The 21245-nt window shown below is 38.8% G+C and overlaps 1 protein-coding gene across 36 annotated transcripts in view; it reads right to left on the reverse strand.

Moving 5' to 3' along the window:
• The window catches only part of SDCCAG8 (SHH signaling and ciliogenesis regulator SDCCAG8), a 250336-nt gene that overhangs the window by 106781 nt on the left and 122310 nt on the right, over positions 1 to 21245 (reverse strand). The gene's annotated exons all lie outside the window — the stretch shown is intronic.

Consider the following 21245-nt stretch of genomic DNA (forward strand, 5'->3'; position numbering starts at 1 on the left):
CAGCAGTCCTACTACAAATTAATTCAGTTCAGTTTTTCCCCAAGTGTATTCCTAAAAACCTGATTCCTGGAAGATGTGTGAAGATTTGATAGAAAAACTTCCGTAAGTCATATAAATTTGGGAAACCCTGAAACCTAAATTCCTTTCTAAGAGACTCACAGTGTGCACTAACATATTAAAAGTGCTGAGAAGCCCTTACTGTCAAGAAACCTGGTTTAGCCTGTTGAATACAACTTTCCAAAAGGAACTGGAGACAGAAGTTATTTTTCACAACATCCACCATCAGAGGCAATATAGTGTAACGGATAAAATCATAGGTGGGAGCCTAACTGCCTCGGCTTAAGTCCCTACTGCACCACTTAGTAGCACTGTGACCTGGGTCAAGGTACTAACCTCTGAATACCTCAGTTTTCTTATCGGTCAAATGGGGTTTATGGCAGAATCTACCTGGAAGGGTTACGTGGGGATTAAGTGAGTTAGGGTATAGAATGTGCCTATCACAGGGTAAGCAGCATGTATGCGGGAGGTTATCTTCACTACCCCTCCCAGAAGTAGTTCCAAGAAGCAGGGTAACTGGGTGCCATGGCTGACGCCTGCAATCCCAGCACTTTGGGAGGCTGAGGCGGGTGATCACTTGAGCCCAGTCAGGAGCTTGAGATCAGCCTGGCCGATATGGTGAAATCTCGTCTCCACTAAAATCACAAGAATTAGCCGAGTGTGACAGCGCACGCCTGTGATCCCAACTACTCGGGAGGGAGAGGCAGGAGGATCACTTGCACCCGGGAGGCGGAGGTTGCAGTGAACTGAGATCGCGCCACGGCACTCCAGCCTGGGCAACAGAGTGAGACTCCAGCAAAGAAAAAAAAAAAGTTCCAAGAAGTGAACTTGGTAATTACTGTTTGCAAGCTAAAGAACCTTTGTGTTTTGTTTGTCTCAAGAACCAGTAACCGTGTGCCAAAATCCAAAATTAATTTTTTTTTCCTTTCCAAAACAGGCTGTGAAAGTCTTGCACTGAAGGATTTTAATGGGGTTTCTCAGACAAGTCATATCATCAATGAGAACAAAGAAGTATAACGTGGGATGCAGGAAGAGCACTAGACTCAGTGAAAGGAAATTCACTCCACTTTTTGCTGTCACTCACCCACTGTTGGTACTAGGCAAATCACTTAGCTTCTCTCAATGTTCTCACACATTATAAGTGTTGGGCTAGATGGGAGTTTCATTAATTCATTTAAGATGATCATGAGTCACAGAAAGTTTATAACTTTATATACTATTTTCTAGATTTTACACACACACACACGTATGTGTATATGTAATTACATACACCTTGTCTGGTAGGTTGTAAGATACTTGTGAAAAAGGATCATGGACTCTTTATTTGGAAAATTTACATAATGCCTAGTGTAGCTAGAACAGAACATGTGCTCAATAAATGTTGACTGAACACCTGTTTAACAGCAATCAACTTGTTATCCCTTCATTCAAGAAAATTAAAGACTCGTACCACATAAGACACTTTACTAGGCACAACTAAATTTACATATTTCTGGGAAGCTATTGGTTCTACCTGTAAGAAGTTTGCAATTTAATTTGTGATACGACTGTCAAATGATGACACTGATCGTTGCAGTTTCTTTTTACTGCCTTTCAGTTTGAATCCCATAGTTCAGCTGAGTTTTATGTTACTATTTTACAAAGCAGCACCATGCTGGTAGCATTATTATATAAATAAATTTGGTAATTATGATGGAAGAGATGGCAAAATCAGTATACTATAACCAAAGCAAGGCTACTCCATCAATTTTACATAAAATTTTAGATTAATAAGAAGTTATTAGATAATTAATATGAAGTTATTAGATAAGAAGTTATTAATAAGAAGAATTCCTTAACAAGTGGGAGAAAAAAGTACATTTTGCAGATAATTTTAAAATACAGGTCATCAACTTCCATTTACTAGAAGAAATCACTTACCATTTTTCCTTCAAAATATAGTTGTATATTGCCTCATCCAGATTTAAAAAAAAAAGACCAAAATTGATGATCTTGATATACAGCATAGGAGTAAATCAACATCTTCTATAACTGCTAATCTAATTTCAGTTCTTTGTATTTACCGACAAAAGCATGCCACAGATCACAGACATTCTCTGTAAACTCAGAACATCCCAAAACATCCAGCCTTAATCAAACATAACCTATTTGATCCGGCCAGTTCTGAAACCAGGCATGTCAATACAGTACTCATTTGCTTTGTGTCTTTAATCTCTGTGAACAGTGTGCAGAAACTTTTGTGGATTATTTACGAGATCTTTAAAACCTCAAAATAATTGTGCATTTTCATCATGTTTCCTGGTGATAGCTTCTTAATAGCTCCTCCTCTATTGGCGTCTCTTTGTCAGAAATGTAATGTAGTAAAATTTTCAAGGAAAACTGTGGTAGACAAGAGCCCGCATAAGTGGTATGTACGAATTGGCCACACAGAGTATTAGCAGGGATATCTTTGGTTTGCAGAGGAGAAAGTTACATTTTAATCGGTCTTAGAAAACAAGAAAGTCCTCATTTCTTGCTTCACTGTATGTATACTGTTCTTTTTGTAAATCGTACTTGGGTTTGCAGGTGTCTGCCCAAAGGCAGGTCACTGAAAGTCAATGAAAATCAGGTCAACCTCAGCAGCAGAAATTCACCTGCAGATTGTGGCAGGCAAATGTGTATTTTAAAGAGCATTATTCCTACTGAAACAATCAAACCGGACTTAACAAAATGAACAGAGATCCAAAACAACAAAAGCAACCAACAGCATCTATTCTAACACTGCAAATTTCTTAGATATTACAGATGTCACCCAACAGTGCATGCATTTGCTTCCCATATGTGAACAAAACTGAGGCATCACAAGATAAATTTGAATGGAACGTTAACCTTCACTTTAAATTTTTTTCTTTCCTAGCTGACGACACAATTTTAGTATTATCATAATGGAGCTTCTGGCTGGAAAAAATTAAATTAATGGATGGATTTTAAAAAGCTTAGAAACTTAAAAAAAATAAACAACTTTCAAATATCTATACTTGATGGTGTCAAGAGCCAAGATGAATGTATTTCAATTGCAACTTCCAAACTAAACTCACAAATTACTACCATTATGCTAAGTGTTAGCTACCCCACTGTGCAGTTTTGCTTTGTGAATTTTTACCTTCCTCTATGAACACTTTTAGCCACTGATCGCACAGCCTTTCAATGTTTTCTGCCTTTTCCTTTAAATAAACTGGCTCTGGCTCCTTCCATCTGGTTCCCCTTCCGTCAGCAACCCTGCACCTGTTCACACCTCCTCTCCTGTTGGATTCCACTGAACATTTCCTCCTCTGCCAGGGCTATTCTGGCACTCGCAACCTTTCTGTCATTCAATCCATCTGTCAGAAGTGAACTTTGTTTACCGCAAGCTTCTGCTTTCTTCTTCAAGAAGCAAAGCCCCTCAAGGTCATTGTCAAATGAACTGTCGGCATGGATTTAAATCCTCTACTGCTAACCAGCAGAAGATGAAGTTCTGTTGTGTAATGTACTTGTGAAAATTACTTTTGGGTTCAGGAAGACAATAATTTGGAGTCAAAGTAGTAAGACATGGTGTTTTAATGATCATTTGTAAAACCAGACAGCTGATAAGTATTTTCTTCATGTGTGTCTGCACTTCTCATTATATTGAATGTGAACTATATGTATAAGAAGCAAAATAAAAGTTTTAAAGTGAAATCAAAATATCATAAACAAGTTTACACTATGTAAAAATTGCATCATACTAGATAGCATTAACTTGAGGAATAAATATTTTCACTAATGAATTAGCCAAGGGAGAGAGTATTCCAATTAAGAAATTTTACACTGAAAGGCTTAAAATGTACAAATATGTACCATTTCAATTATAAGCTATATATTAACACACAGCTCCATTACTGCTTTGAAAAACTTAACCCATAATATACAAATCAATTCATGTATATTATAAATTCCATCATTTAAAAAACAAAGTTCCATTTCAATAAAGTTTAAATATATGCTGCCAAACAAACACATAATCTATCTAAAGAAATAGAAGTTGTATCAATAGTCTAGTTCTGTGAAAAAAATAAACTCATAGAAATTAGGTGAAAATTACACTCTCAATTGAATTTATTTTGTGGCAACGATAGCTATCAAGTATTTACTCTCCCTTCATAAATTAGACACGAAATCACTCAATGTTGAATTATTTACTAGTATTTTAGATATCATATTCTTTAGGAAAAGGGCAAACCAATGACTCAATTCAAATTTCTTATCAGAAAATGGAAGATCATTTTTTAGGAGAAAATACATGGCAAAAAGTAACACCGTTATAAATGTGAACTTAAATGTGAACCTAAATGGCACTTCATTCACAAGGCTGCTTTTATATTTTGAAAGATTATCCTAAGATTTAATCTTATGGCAGATGCTTGTATCAAGTAAAATCAAACAAGTCTGTAAAATTTTCTAAATTTTTAGAAAAAATAAAAATTAAATATTTTTTATTGATATAAAATTGAATGTCAATTTTATTAACAAAAGCAGTGGAGAAAACATGGAATTTAAAATTTAAATCTTAAAGTTCTGATTAAACATTTATAATTTATAAAAAGGATTTTATCAAAGCAGTTTTTCAGACATATTTTTAAAAATTGTGAGGCTAAATTAAAAACAAAACCAAAACCAAAAGGATAGGTTAAAATCTAAGTACTGAGACATGCTTCTTAGCTATAATTTCAATTTTATTGCTGACTTTCAAAATACCCAGTGTCATATAAATCATTCTCATGTAATATACAATGTAATTTAATATATGGATTTTATACTCAAAATATGAATTCTAGGGGGTGTTTTCTTCTTCATCTTCCTAAAACCTCATTTCTAAATAATTTCTCTTCATGTGGAGGAAATTTCAAAGCAAGTTTGTTAAAGCTTTTCTGGATATTTTTTCCTTTAGTGTAATCTGTGCTTGACAGTAGTTTGGTCACCTGGATCCCTGCTTCTGAATAGCATTGAAAGAATCCTGGTAATTTGATCACTTCCATGGTCTGATTTGCTATATAAAAGAAAGAAGCATTTGCAAGATGCTAGTTTAATAGAGGCTGCTTAAATCACCGTGAAGGAACTCTTCACTCTAAGTAAACTGCGTTTCAAAAACACACTAGTAGCCTTCTTTTGGATAATTTGTACGATACGAACATAAACAAATGAAAAACAATCAGTTTTAACATCACTTCCAGTCACACACAGACGCATAAATGCGATACACACATACACTTTTCTCTTCCATAAACACGCAAGAAAAAGAAAAGGGAAATGAAATCATTACTTTTATAAATGGACTGATTTAGGAATTCAGAGAATATTGTTAATATTTACCTGCTTAATGCGTAATTGCTTATCTTATCTTTCAAACAGAAAAACTAGGAAAAAGTTTAGATAGTTTGATACTAACACCGGAAACACAAATTTTACAGGGCAAAAAAAAAAAAAGAAAAAGAGGCATTGAAGCAATGTTGCCAGGTTACACTACCGAAGAGTAGAGCCGTTTCTAAGGGCACTGCTAGGTGAAGACGAAGAGCTGATGTCACTCACATTCTTTAATATCAGTTTTCCTAAAACAGCATATGGACGTAGGATGGAAGGTAAAATATTTAAACTCCTTAATAAAGAACTGACCTTAATTTATCTACATTCTGAATGAGACTTGCAGTTCCGCTTTTCTAAGAACTGCAAATGATGAAAATACTGTAATTATCTCTGGTTTATTTTTTTTCTGCCTATATATTTATGAAGTCTTTTAACAACAGAGGATATTCATTTTTCCACCCCCTTCCTCAATTACCTTAAGGCAAGACCTTCTTTCAGATGTGGAAATATTTTCAGGGCTGCAGGACAAAGAACTGGGATATTTTCATAGAGTTGATCAAGGGGGAAAATGGATTTGCGAGATTCTGTTAAGAGTAAGAAGAGACTAAATGACAACTTTAAATCTGCCACAATCATTTACTAATGTGCTGCTATATCAAATAAGTCTAATTTTTTGACAGCACCAAATTAGATTTATTGCAGAAACTGCTGCATAAATAGCATATGGCTATGTTATACCACCTATTTCAAATCCTGTAAGGTTCCCCTCCCCCTCCCAAATGAATGAATTGAGCCAAGCTATAAACCTTCTGTAGAAAAAGAAATAGACAAGTTCAAAGGCAGATGTAGGAGATCTGCATTTCTTTGTTAAAGTCATCATTTTAATAAAATGTCCCAACTCTATACTTCAAGAACCATGACTCCTTAATAAGTTATCAAATTTTAACAGGTCAGTTTTCTCTTTTATTTGCAGAATGATTTGGTTTGATTTTTGTTTTAAGGTTTTTGGCTCTGAATTATGCTTATATTTTGATGTTCAACTGACAGTTACATGGGGGAAAAAAGAAGGGCAAGTGACTGAATCAAACACAGCTTAAATGAGCTTATGAAAAATTATTAAGTAGGAATGCATGTATCACATGGTTCTTTTTAGTTTTTCATTTTGTGAAAGACATATGTGGTAGAAAGCATATCAAAAAACCTTTTCTAATTTTAACTATAGCTTTGATACTGCAAACTCTTTGATGCATAAAATGTATAAAGTGATCATTCCATGTGCCACACTGTCTACGTTAGATTGGCAGAACCATACAAACAGCAAAAATCAAGGTTCCATGGTAGCTGGGACTGAAAACTCACAGGACAAATTCAGAGATGGACAATTCTTCCTTTCTCAGTCACTACCCCAATGCCCACCCCCACCCTCCAAGTTTGACACAGTTCAACTCAATTTTCCTTTTTGAACAAAGTTTCCATTCTTCTGTAGATGGGAAAGACATTGCAAGGTCTTATCTCAGACCAATGGGCACACCACTGCAAACATCATGGCACTCGGCTACCCCGCAGACTCCCTCGCTGTGGTCAGTCTTCCCAGCTGCCCTATCTGTTACTGTCTGATTAGTTCTGCTAAGGAGCCCCTCCCCTGCCAGCTTTCAGTGCCATCTGTTCTACACAAGATGGCTGCTGCCCAGCAACCTAACACTGCCCTCCTACCTGGCACCCGGCTACCATCCTTACCCCAAAGTGCTAACACAGGTTCTCACTGCTGGCAGAGTCAGGATTTCATTACTACTACTTTGACAAGTGCAGGGTTGTTTGTAATTTCTCTTTTATCCTGATTTTGATTGTACAACCACCTCCCACTGATTCAGTTTGCTTCAGTTTTGTTGCTCACAGATTTTACTCTCCACATTAATCTCCCTCTGGCATGTTACTGCATCTGTTCCCTTTTTTATTATTAATTTTCAAATTCCCACCATTTTTGACAAAAAGGAGGTAATCTACACTCTGTTTCTGCCCATTTCATTTTCTTTAATTTGGAAGATAAGTATGAAAGCATGCCAAAGAAGTTAATTCTCCGTTAACAGTTTATTTTCTGGCATCCCTCAGCCTTTGTATATGAAAAACAGATAGGAATAAATGTTGACTGAATCACAACAACATAGTCGCAACCATTCCTGCATTTAATGAAAAGCAAACATATGAAACAGCATCTAAAAAGTTTATTAGTTACATGAGTTGTCTCATGCTGCCATTCTTTTTCCCACTTTTAACAGATAATTCTTTGTGCAAATCAGTTTGAGTGCAGGATCTGAATTGGGGTTCCTCCACAGTTCTGACTTGGTCTCGATGTTCACTGTAGATGGATTTTATCATTCCTTAATATCATTACCATCTTTCCTCAAACCAAACATCGTTAACTAATTCAATAGTGAATGATTCCGAATAAATGCCTGACTTCAGAAATAGGTTAAGAATAGAGAGCTGCCATCAGTGCCACAAAGCAGAACTGAAAGAGCCCCTAGGTTACAGAGCTGCTTCCATTAGATATTGTTTTGACAAAGAGTTAATATCAGGAATGGCAAGAGAGTTTGCCCTCTAAAGACAAAGAGGATCATTTAAGATGTAGAAAGTCAGAAATAATATATTTAACAATATATTACTCTGTGCCCCAAATTTTTCAGCACCATAGCCTTGCCATAAAGAGCTTCAGTCAGGTGATCATGCCCTTAATTGCTCTAAAGTTTTCTAGACTGATCAATACACTGACTACTCATTTTTTACCCGAACTCATATTAAAAGCATTGGAGTGCCTGAAAAGAAAAACAATACTTCAGATTTACAAAACGTTGAATGAGTTAAAAAGGTTTTGCATACTCATATATATCCTCATAAAATCACAGTTAAGGTCTGTAGGAAATCAAGTACAATAGGGGATTTTCCCCAAGGTGACAAAAAAAAATCAGAAATAGAACTAGGACAAGTGTCAAGATCAAGCAACGTCCAGCCTGGTGAACCACACTTCAGATGAGCCACTGGGCAAAGGGCAAATCTGGAACACTGCCCAAACCACTGCCCAAACCCACGGTGAATGCTTCACCTTGATCACCTATCACCCCCATCTCCTGCATACATTCCAATAGAGACTTGCTCTTTATTTTGTTTACCTCTTTTGTTCATATGGTTCTAATGGTTATTTCCTCAACACTGGGTTCATTCTTTTGGTGAATCTCCTGGTCAGGAATAGGCTTATTGAAGTTAGACACAGGAAGGGTGTCAAAGGGATGCCCTGTTTATTCACGGGTGCCCACCCTGGGGAAGGAACCCCGTTGATACTCTGAAACCCAAGCAGCCTATGGCTCTCCCTCCCTACCCACCATGGCTTGGTCAAGGCAGGAGATGCTCAGCCCTATCACAGGCAACCCTGCCTGCTGGGGAGAGGCCACATAGAGCCAAGGTGGAACAGAGTCTTAGCTCAGCTAGATGGCAAGCTGCTTCCAAACATTTTCTGACCTGTTTGGTGCCTACTCTGAGCTCCCGAGATTGACTGCATCCTTTGCTTGGCGGCTCTAACAGAGTTGCAGCATAATGACAATGTGTTTACTTGAAGTGGGCCCTGGTCTCCCATGAGACATGGCTTGGGAGAGGGCACTGAGGAGACTGAATATTCCCCAAGCCTCTCACTTGCTCAGGATCCTTAAAATGAGTTTTAATTCCAAGATGTATCAATCAACAAACCACCACATACTTTGTGGGTATTACGGAAACATTAAGGGAAGTAATGCCGAATAACTGATGTAAAGAACACGTTCACTAGGAGGAGGTGTTTGAGAAGAAACTAAGTATCAAAGCCGGGCACAGTGGCACACACGTGTCATCCCAGCTACTTGAAAGGCTCAGGTGGGAGGTTCGCCTTGAGCCCAGGAGTTGGAAGCCAGGCTGGGCAATACAGCGAGACTGCGCCTCTAAAATATATATATATATATATGTATGTTAATTAATTTTAGAAATTCACCAAAAGAAATTAAACATCAAGTTGATGGGCTTTTGTTATATTCCTTTTATTTCAAAATAATATTGGAGAGCAGAACTTTCTTTTAGAGACATACTCTGGCTTAGGGCTACTATGAGAACAATTCTCTGTTTTTGCTTTTTCTTTCCTATTTTCATTGAACCTGATGCTCATTGTTGTTGAGTCAGGCAAGTGGTGTGGGCAATACATTCTCGGCTTCCTCTGGGCTTCTTCAGGAAATGAGTTGGCTGCCGCTGCCACCATGCTCCAGGCTGTGGGCCTATGTGGCAGGGGAGATGAGTGCATCCCCAGTGGAGATTTTCATTGCATTCACATTTGGGCTTCACAGAACTGAGAGGAGCGAGCCAGGGAACGTTAAGCAGAACCTGCAAACACACATTTCCTGGCAGTGCCTGACTTTCGAACCTCTCCCGCCCCGGGCCACACTGAGACCAGGGTTCTTAGCCCTTCAAACAGGTGGAGCAGAGCAGGCTCAGGCGGTGCGGCGTCCACCAGAGCAAAATGAAATGCCTTTTCTTTCCTGGCTCTCTGACAGCCTGTTTTATCTGATACCGGGTGGGGAAGGAAAAGAGGACGCAATTTCAAACAGCACCAAGGCCATCTATTTCAAGCCTTGAAGATGTTGGTTGCACATATATCCATTTAAAATTATTTTTGACACATTCTCTGCTTAATTTATTCATGAAAGGAGTACAAGAAAAAAACTGAGCTTAACTTTGAAATGGAAACTTTAGGCTAAAAATTCTTGAATAAAACTCAGGAGAAAAAAAAAGATAAAAGTTCACTGTAAAATAGCAAGAATATATATCAGTGTTATAAGATCCTCTTCAAATAAACAGAGAATGAGTTTGGCTTTTTGACCTAAGTTTGTTGTTATCTTAAGATGAGTGCAGTTCCCCACCACCCCCACCCCTTTTTTTTTTTTTACATTTTCCCAACAATAAAGAGCAGAGGCAACTTTATTCAATGTTTATAGAAAACCTGCTAAACACTCAGTGCCTAACTTGGTGCTGGGGGCACAGAGATCAAAGAGCCCTGGTTCCTGGTCTGGGTGCTGAGATTGTACAACACCGAAAGTATTTCTATCTCAGTTTGAAACAAGCTTTGGCCCTTCATCCCCTGCCCACTCTCCTCCCTCCTGGATGCCCAACCTCAAGCTTCACCTTTAGAGGCTCGGCTTCCTCATCTATAGAGGACTGTTTTTTCTTAGGTTTGCTGGAAGCAGTGAGAAGCATAGCATCTCAAGCTTCTTGTGGTAAATGATCAGCATATTTGTTTTAATTTCAAATCTTTTGCAAATAGTTTTCTAAAACACAATAAAAATGAATTACTAGAAAAAATTTAAAAGATACCAGAAAAAAAAAAAGCTCACTGATCATGCACTTGAAAATTGTGGCAATTAAAAATTGATATAAAATTTGCCAAAGACTTCTATAGATTTCAGTACTTATCTTGTCATAGACACTAACAAGCAGCCCATCATGGGCCACAGCTGGAACAGCACTACTGCAGAGACCAAGCACAGTATATGTGCATGCTGGAGATTTAGCCGTGCATCTTTCTTTTTATATTCTAAGAGTTTTCTAAGTAAAACAACAAGGAGAACCTGTTGTGAAGAACTGATGATGTCTCTTTGGATCTATCACATGTTGACAGTGGAGAGTATCACGTTCCAATGTACATGGACAAAAATGTGCTCTTCGCTCCCCTCTCTCCACTTCAAACCATTTCTTAGATGAAAAATCAGGGATTGCATTTTTATTCATTTATTATCATTATTATTATTATTATTATTGAGACAGAGTCTCACTCTGTTGTCCAGGCTGGAGTGCGATGGCAATCAAAGCTCACTGCAGCCTTAAACTCCCAGGCTCGAGCAGTCTTCCCAAGTAGCCAGGACTCAGGCACGCACCACCATGTAGCCTCCCCAATAGCTAGGACTGCAGGCATGCACCACCATGCCTGGCCAATTTTTTTAATTTTTTTTTTTTTTTTTTGGTAGAGCTGGGGTCTTGATATGTTGCTCAGGCTGGTCTTGAACTTCTGGCCTCAAGTGATCCTCCCACCTTGGCCTCCCAAAATGCTAGGATTACAGGCGTGAGCCACGGCACCTGACCAGGGATTATATTTTTAAAAAGACAACAAGGGGCAACAGGGCAGACATTTGGTGTTTTACTCACCCAGGACCCCTGACACCCTTCCCCTAGTAAGAGCACCTCCCCTTACTTAGTACAACTTTCTTTCCTTATTCTATGTGGTTTTGAAGGGGCTACCAGCCACAGCACCCAAAAGTGCGTGGGTGCGCCCAAGGATGATCCTAACCAAAGGTTTTGAAATTGGAAGTGAAGGAGCCAGGAAGTCACATTCTTACAGTTTGAGATCAAGGGTATTTCCTTTATCATCAATTTCAGAATGAAGGATGTTTTACTCCATGGTATGGAAGAATCTGAAAGAATGAGCAAAATTCAGATAGAAATTGAGCCCTGTTCTGGAAAGTGAGAATATGATAGCATGCTGGCTCCAGGAAACACTGAGGCCAGCTGCACCTGGATTGTACATGGTCTCGTTATAAAAATTTATCACTTTATCCTTTTTGGATTTCAATTAACCCTAAAAGTCCTGACTTGTATTGACAGGCTGGGAAGTCAAACAATTAACTTCAAGAAAATATCTGTACTAGAGGCTGGACACAGTGGCTCACACCTGTAATCCTAGCACTTTGGGAGGCTGAGGCAGATCGCCAGAGGTCAGGAGTTCGAGACCAGCCTGGTCACCACGGTGAAACCCTGTCTCTATTAAAAATACAAAACTTAGCTGGGCATGGTGCTGCCTACCTGTAATCCCAGCTACTTGGGAGGCTGACACACGAGAATTGCTTGGACCTGGGAGGCAGAGGTTGCAGTGAGCTGAGACCACACCACTACACTGCAGGCTGGGCAACACAGCAAGACTCTTGCTTCAAATTAAAAAAAAAAAAATCTGTACTAGTTACTATGTGGAAACTGAAAGCCCTGGCAAGGCAGCCTCTATCACTCTCCCCACATGATCTATCCATCGTAATAGGGTAACCTAGTGACTCCTCTGCTATACCCTTTTCTCACTTTCAAAAAGATACAAATCCTATAGGTCGAGCTGCTGTCTCTCTAGGTCACAGGCCAGATCTTCCCATTTGGATCACAAAAGTAGGTCACAGTATAATACCTGTTTGGTGGACTCTCACTTAGATTCCTGCTCTGAGAAATTCTTTGAAGTACATATACATTAGTAAAAAGATCATTTATATAAAAGGAGAAATAAGAATTTTTAAGATTTTGTACTTAGGGCAATCCGAGTTCTAAATTCTCTGGATAATAAACAAAAGAAAGCTTCCTGCAGTAGTTCCCCTAAAGATCAGATACAAGAAAAAAAAAATGCAGGATTAAAAAAAAATGTGTTTCAGTACATGGGCAAAAGGTATGGAAAAGAATGTCTCAGTAAGCAGTTAATAAGAGTCACATAAATGTTAAGAAGTGGTTGCTTTCTTCAGCCATATCGTAAATTAACCCGACCACGTGTGTGTAAATGGTAGTCGTATGAGAGGAATTTGAATCCTATAGCTCTTTATCTATTTGGACATGTCAAAAACAAATACTTGAAAAATTTCTACTTTTTAATAAAAGCCTCTCTTTCTTCTTGCGTGAAAATTAAGTAAGGAAGTAAAGGAGAATGACAATTGCATTATAACATGTTTAAATGACAATGGCAAATAATAAGCCAAAGGAAACTAGGTTTCTTAGGAAAAATTCAAGCCAAAATTCACCGTCATGCATCACGCATAAGGGAGCAGCTAACACTTCTTTCCATTCTTCTTCCTTTCTTTCCTTCTTCCTTTCCTTTCCTTTCTCTCTTTCTTTCTTTTCTTTCTTTCTCTTTCTTTCTTTTTCTTTCTCCCTCTCTCTCTCTCTTTCTTTTTTGAAATGGAGTCTCACTCTATCGCCCAGGCTGGAGTGCAGTGGTGCAATCTCAGCTCACTGCAACCTCCGCCTCCCGGGTTCAAGAGATTCTCCTGCCTCAGCCTCCCGAGTGGCTGGGACTACGAACGCGGACCATTATGCGCAGCTAACTTTTTGTGTTTTTACTGGAGATGGGTTTTCACCATGTTAGCCACGATGGTCTCGATCTCCTGACCTCGTGATCTGCCCGTCTCGGCCTCCCAATGTGCTGGGATTGATTACAGGCGTGAGCCACCATGCCTGGCCAGAAGCAGCTAACATTTATTTCTATTATAAATTAATGTTACTGATTTTCTAAGTTGTCTTTTTCAGAACAATTGCATTAATCCATTTCTCTAGTAATTTACATAGAATCACAGCTTAATGGATAAGGGTACAAGCTTTGCAGGCAAATTACTGGGTTTCAAAATCTGCTTCGATAACATATCAGCTGTGTAACCTTAGATGATTCCTTTCCTTCTCTGTGCCTTAGTTGCCTCAGCTGTAAATTAGAGAAAATAAGAATCTGTACCTTATAGAGCTATTGATAGGATTATATGAGAAGCTCTCAGGTTGGTTCCTGGAATAGTAGAGGCTCAGCAAATGTTAGCCACTGCTGTTAGCTATAACTCTACTATTTTTTAAAGAGTTGCTACATGTAGCATGGTACCACACAGATACTAAGATCAATATATTGTTGTTGTTGTTGTTGTTGTTTTTGGGACGGAGTTTCACTCGTTGCCCAGGCTGGAGTGCAATGGTGCGAACTCAGCTCACTGCAATCTCTGCCTCCCGGGCTCAAGCGCTTCTCGAGCCTCAGCCTCCCGAGTAGCTGGGATTACAGGCTTGTGCCACCATGCCTGGCTAATGTTGCATTTTTAGTACAGACGGGGTTTCTCCATGTTGGTCAGGCTGGTCTCAAACTCTTGACCTCACGTGATCTGCCCGCCTCGGCCTCCCAAAGTGCTGGGATTACTGGCGTGAGCCACCATGCCTGGCCTAAGATGAATATATTCTTACTCCGAGGTGATACCGTTAGGTGTCTGTATGATCGTTGTGTGTCCTGTACTTAACTTACTCTTATGCGTACATGCGCACCTCCCAAATCCCATCAATTCCCCTACACGGAACGCCCTTCATTCCCATTTTCCTACATCCAAATCCTACCAAAATCAATAAGAAGTAATCTGTTTCTCTCCCTGTAATCCTTTTCTAGAACCTCCCTTCATTTATCTTACCAACTACATGTGTATTTTCTTTTTCTTTTTTTTTTTTTTTTTTGAGACGGAGTCTTGCTCTGTCACCCAGGCTGGAGTGCAGTGGCTGGATCTCAGCTCACTGCAAGCTCCGCCTCCTGGGTTCACGCCATTCTCCTGCCTCAGCCTCCCAAGTAGCTGGGACTACAGGCGCCCGCCACCTCGCCCGGCTAGTTTTTTGTATTTTTTAGTAGAGACGGTGTTTCACCATGTTAGCCAGGATGGTCTCGATCTCCTGACCTCGTGATCCGCCCGTCTCGGCCTCCCAAAGTGCTGGGATTACAGGCTTAAGCCACCGCGCCCGGCCGTATTTTCTTTTTCTTTCTTTTTGCTTTAACTTTAGAGACAAAGTCTTGCTCTGTTGCCCAGGCTGGAGTGCAGCGGTGCCATCACAGCTTACTGCAGCCTTGACCTCCTGGGCTCAAGCCATCCTCCCACCTCAGCCTCCAGAGCAGCTGGGACTACAGGCACGCACCACCATGCCCAGCTAATGTTTGTATTTTTTGTGGAGATGGGGTTTTGCCACATTGCCCAAGCTGGTCTCAAACTCCTGGGGTTCAAGTGACCTGCCCACCTCAGCCTCCCAAAGTCCTGGGATTACAGGCGTGAGCCACCACACCCGATCTACTCATGTCTTTTCTTCTCTTCCCTGCTAGCCTGTAAGCTTCTAAAGGGCAGTAGCTGAGTCCACTTTATATTTCTATCTCCCATCATCCCTAGCACAGCGTCTTACGACAGAAAATGCTTCATGTAGAATGGGCGAATAAATGGATGAACAATTTTAAACGTACCTGAAAGTCTGTTATGGAAAAGGAAGAAGTTGTTTGAGTAATATTAACAGTAATAACTGGAAGAAAGCAACCTTGCTTTGTTTTCATACATGCTAGGCTAGATATGTTTAGCGTTCATGCTTACGAGGCACTTGTTTCAAACACTGTCATCTTTTTCTTTTTTTCCCAGAGATGTGGTCATGCTATGTTACCCAGGCTGGCCTTGAACTCCTGGGCTCAAGTGACCCTCCTACCTCAGCCTCCCAAATTTCTAGCACTGCAGGTGTGCACTACAGCACATGACTTCCACTGTCATCTTTTAATTACGGGGAAGTCTAGTTTAAGAGTGTGTGTGTGTGTGTGTGTGTGTGTGTGTGTGTGTGTGTGTGGTTTTTAAACACGTACATGTAAGTGAGAGGCCTGGTGCAGTTTACTAAACCTACTTGCATTGTTAGAATGGTTATCATTGCATTCTGATATACTTAAACATATATATTTATGCAAAGTTAAAAATAAAAAGTGATTACAAAATCATAATACAGTATCATAGGGACAAGTAAAATTCCCAATAAAAAAAATTTAGCCTTATCACCTTCTTATACTTTTTCTTCTGATATATGTGAGAAGATATTTGTTTGTATAGCAGTACTGAGCTTGAAAGAATAGTCATACATTTGGAATATATTCGCCATTTTTATTAATGACTTATTGAGCTCCAACTCTTTGTAAAGTGGCGAGCTAGGAGCTCTTGGAAATGTAATACTGATAAGACCTCTCCTACTTGAAGAATAACACATTCCAGAAGCAAAAAATAGCAAGTACACAAAAAACTTCCAAATATTAATTCTTTTTTTTTTCCCAGATTTTGCTTTTTCCTCCTTCGAGTAATTCATTTGCTCAAATGTCATCAGCTCAAAGTGGGAAGAAGGATTCAAGGGGAGAAGTGCTCCCTCTGACAAGAATCAATTTGGAGGCCTAGGTAGAAAAATCAGGATTTCAGGGAGACCTTGGTAAGAAGAAAAATCAGGATTTCAGGGAGACCTTGGTAGCGCTTAGTAATAGCACTAGAGAAGGTCAGAGGGGTATTCTAGGTATAGAGAACAGCAAATGGGAGGAAAAGCCCTCCAAAAGTGCAAGGGGAGCTGTGTGTACTTACATTTGTCTGGAAATCAGCAGGTAAGAGGGTTTCATCTTGGATGAAATAAGACTGGAAGGTTGAGAGCCTATCAGGATGACCTCGCATGCCATGCTGTCATTTGCCTTTCTCTAATAGAGCAGCACCATGGAAGGTTTTCGGAGTATAGTAAGTAACAGAGTCAAGGCAGAGGCTCATGAATATTCACTGGGCAATGGTCAGCAAAAGAGACTGGAAGAGTGTTGAGACAATTTTGATAACCTTTGTGAGAGGTCAGCAGAACCTAAGTTACAATGAATTTAAGTGGTGGGTCTGAGGGTCATTTCAATGAACTTTCTAAACTTCAAACTAAGAAAATAACTTAAACAAAAGATCGTCCAAGCAATTTAAATGCCTAACGTCTAGAAATAGGAAGTTAATAATGGGTTCTCTTAAATCATGATTGAATCATTGATTATCAGAACTAGAAGGAAACTTATAAATCATCTAGTCCCACCTCATTTTATAGGTACATAAGCAGGCCCAAAGAGTTAAAGTAATTTCTCAAAAGTTGCAAAGAAATCCTGGAGTGAATGCCTAGAGAAGATACTATAATTCAAGTTTCTTCAATCCTAGGCTGTCTGGGAAAGCATACGGTTTTAATTGTTACCACCCCCCACCCCCCAAAAAATACTCTTTGAATCATTCTTCTTTATTCTTTTCTTATACATCCAAAGACCCCATTTCAGTCTTACTGGCTGGTGGCTGTTCTTCCATTGTACTTTAAAACATGGTCCTTTCTATGTGCTTTTAACCACTCCCTTAGCTACAATGAATACATTTATGTAAAAGGGGATCCAGATCTAAGCCTCTAGTCATAACCTTTCTCCTCACACCAAGCCAACATTGGACACTCCACTGGGGTTGCACAATAAAAAGTATTCTTTTCCTCAGCTACCTCTTTTAAGTTCCTCAGTTGGCTTAACAGATCCTCTAGTCAACTTGGGTTAGAAAACTTACAGCCACCTTTAATTCTGTCCTCTCTTATTCATGACTCCAAATACCTCCTAAAGATGCGACTTCCTTTCCACTTCACAGGATAGCCATAGCCAAGGGCTTCATTACTCTCCCTCTGGACTATAGTGCTTATATTCTAATTGGGGTCCCTGCCAGTCATCTCTTCTCAACCCATCCATTTTTCACAAAGCTCTTCAATTACCTTCTTTAAATACATATTTGAATCTTGTCATTATTCAAGCCCTCTTGACTTCTTACTTGAACTAACAGCCTCCTAACTGAGAAGCTGGTACACTTTTTCTGTAAAGGGACAGATAGTAGATATTTTAGGCTTTGAGGACCATATTCAACCCAAGTGTGGTAGAGAAATACATAATAAATGAAGGATAATGGTGGCGTTTTCTAATAAAATTTTACTTATGGATGTATAATCTTCATGTGTCAAAAAATATTGTTTTCCCTTTTTTTCATCCACTTAAAAATATAAAAACCATCCTTGGTTAATGGTCACACAAAAACAGACGATAGGTCAGACTTGGCCCACTGGCTGCAATTGCTGACCTTGGGCTAACTGGTCTTTCTGTCTCCTAGATCAACTCTCAAAGCTCACTATCCACACTGTTCTCTGGGTCAAGCTCCCAACCCAGAAATTCAATCACGTTGACACCCCTGCTTAAAATGCATCAAGAGCAACTGAGAATGGGCGAAACTCCGGAGATGGCCCCTAAGGCTCTTCTGCTGGTCCCTGCTTCCCCTTTCCAGTCTTATCTCCTACCAATCACCTAATCTGATAGTAGAGTTATGTTTTCTCCCATCTTTATGTCTCTGTATTTATTGGTCTCTCTACCTGGGGTCCCCAACCCACCTTTTTCCACTTTCAGAATTCTTACTCATGAACTCACTAATCAAGATTGCTGCCAAATATCTCCACCTCCCTGACTATCCCTTTCTCACTGTCAGCTTTCCCTGATATCAGCTTTCCTTGACTATTGCCTTCACCTCTGGTGCAGACTGGGCCAGACCTCCTCCCTATGTGCTCCTGTGGTAATCATCACTTTTATCATTGCACTGTTGTCACACTCCATTATATTTGAATATACAGATGTGGCTTCTTTACTAGAGTATGAGCAATCTAAGGGCAGAAACTGAGTTTTATTTTTTCTCTCTATGCCTAGGACCAAGCAAAGTATAGTAGGTGCTCAATAAATATTTGTTGACTAAGTGAATGTTATACTCACCCATTTGGGTCCTTTAATTAATGCTAAATTTCTATTTTCCTTTTTTTTTTTTTTTTTTTGAGACAAGGTCTTACTGTGTCACCTAAGTTGGAGTGGAGCGGTGCAATCATAGCTCACAGCAGCCTTGAACCTCAGGGCTCAAGTGATCCTCCATCCTCAGCCTCCTAAATAGCTGGGTCTATAGGTGCACCACCATGCCTGCCTAATATTTTTTGTTTTTTGTAGAGATGGGGTCTCCTTGTGTTGCTCAGGATGATCTCGAACTCTTAGCCTCAAGTGATTCCCCTGTCTTGGCTTCCCAAAGTGTTAGAATTACAGGTGTGAGCACTGCGCTTGGCCTCCATTTACTATTTTAAAATCCAATAAGGAGAAACACCAAAAAAGTGGTAGGCTATTTTTCTTTTAGGTTGATGTACAGATTTCTACTACACTTTTTGAATTTTCTTTGCCTCTAAAGATTTGGATCCTCATTTCATCATTACTTTAAACATGGTTTTCATATTCAATTTTAAACTTTGTTTAGAATATGCCATTTGAAGTGTTTAAGTTGAGACTGTGTGGTAAGGTGTTATCTGTGTGGGAGTTATGTATTTCAGCTGATCTACACTGAAAAAGAACGACACAACATTTCTCAGTCACACACCTGAGTATACTGAATCAATAAAGCATGGTGAGGGGTGGCAAACTTAAAAAACAAAAAACAAAAAACAAAAAGACAAAAAAGTGCTATATAGCAGAAATAGCCCAACAACCAAGTCACATTGCCAGTGCAAAGGGGAGATATACACAGTTCCTTGCATTTCTAATTGTCATCTTTAAATTTATGAATGTGGATTTTATAAAACATGAACACAGACTCAGCATAAAATGCTTACAAAAGAGTACCGTACTTAGAAAATAATTTTTATTTCCTGTAAAACTACGCTTAAATTTTTGTAGAATTGGTTTAAATAAAGCTCAACAACAAAAAAAAGCTTTCTATGGAACCAAGCAAAACCGTTTTTCTTAAGAACAAAGGAATTAGTTACCACTCGTCCATTTTCAGCAGTTGCTGCATCTTAATATGCTCTACTTGCAAGAAATTGATCTTGTCAAACACTACAAATTGATACTACACGGGAAAACTCTCTATGGACTCTGACTTCAGAAATTAACTCTCTGAATAAGACAGAATGGCAAAAGGGGCAAAACCAGCATTAATATTTATTTACTGAAGCCCAGCCACACTGAGACGTTAAAAGCCGTCCTAGTTCTGAGGTTTAGCAGTGCTTAGCACACAAATGGTTGGTTCTGAATAGAAGTCTGACAGAAGAGAAAAACTATTAACATTACCATGATGAAGCTCAATTCTGAAGCTTGTAAGATTAAATAACCACAGGAATTATGCTAACATTAGGTTCTCAGTTCTACAATGACAATACTTTAAATGAGCATTAAAAGAACAGTTATTATTCTGCAATATTAAGCAATTTTTTTCTCATATGTTTCATCTATTAGGATTTTTTTCTAGATACCATACATGTATAAATAATGTATTTTCTTTCTTTGCTTTCTCTTTCTTTCCTCTTTCTTTTATTGTTTAAAAGGGAAGATGTAAAATCATTTGGAATATTATCATAACAAAATGTTTCGTACAAGGTTTGATTTTAACAGAACCAGAGGCATCTTAACACTCACCCAAAACTTTGGGAGGTTCACCAACCTCTAGAATATTTTTTTCTCCAAATGCAGGCTGTTCAAGTGGTGCTTTTCTCCATCTGTTAGCATACCGTGCTCAGAATTACATTGTCATATTTAATGTAAAAGGGATCAGTCCCCTTTCATAGTTTAAATTCAACATATTACTATGATTGGAAGACCAGTGTTTTTCTAATTTATAAACCAAACCAAATATCATAAACTTACATGTTTATTTAAACAAAGTTCTCTCTAAAAACTGAAAAACTCTAAGAACTGAGCAACCCCAAAGGCTTGATGTGAACACTGAAAAATCGTAATAAAACTCAAAGTGAAAAGAAACCACATATGATAAAGTGAAATATCTACTCTCTCTGTTTGAATTTTTCTTTCTATGTGTGTATTTGTGTGTGTGTGTGTGTGTGTGTGTATGTTTTTCCAATGCAGCAAATTCACAATGCTTACAACCTAAAGAGTCTTAATGTAATTTAGGGCCGAGCTACATATTTACTAAAGTTGATGACAATGATGATCACATCACAAAATCTCATGATGGAAACAAAGTAATCTAAAATCTCAATGGTGTAAGCCCAGTTATAATAATGATTTGAACATGAGCAGTGCCAATCTATTTCATCTCGAAATTTTACACCTCCTTAGGATGCAGATTCCTTATTTCGTATCAGTTCCATTTCAATTTGCATCTTACAATTTATTTACTTTGTCTCTCTCACCGAGAGTATTTATTATTTTC

This window comes from Macaca fascicularis, chromosome 1 (genome assembly GCF_037993035.2).
Source record: "Macaca fascicularis isolate 582-1 chromosome 1, T2T-MFA8v1.1".
In the NCBI taxonomy this organism is placed as follows: domain Eukaryota; kingdom Metazoa; phylum Chordata; class Mammalia; order Primates; family Cercopithecidae; genus Macaca; species Macaca fascicularis.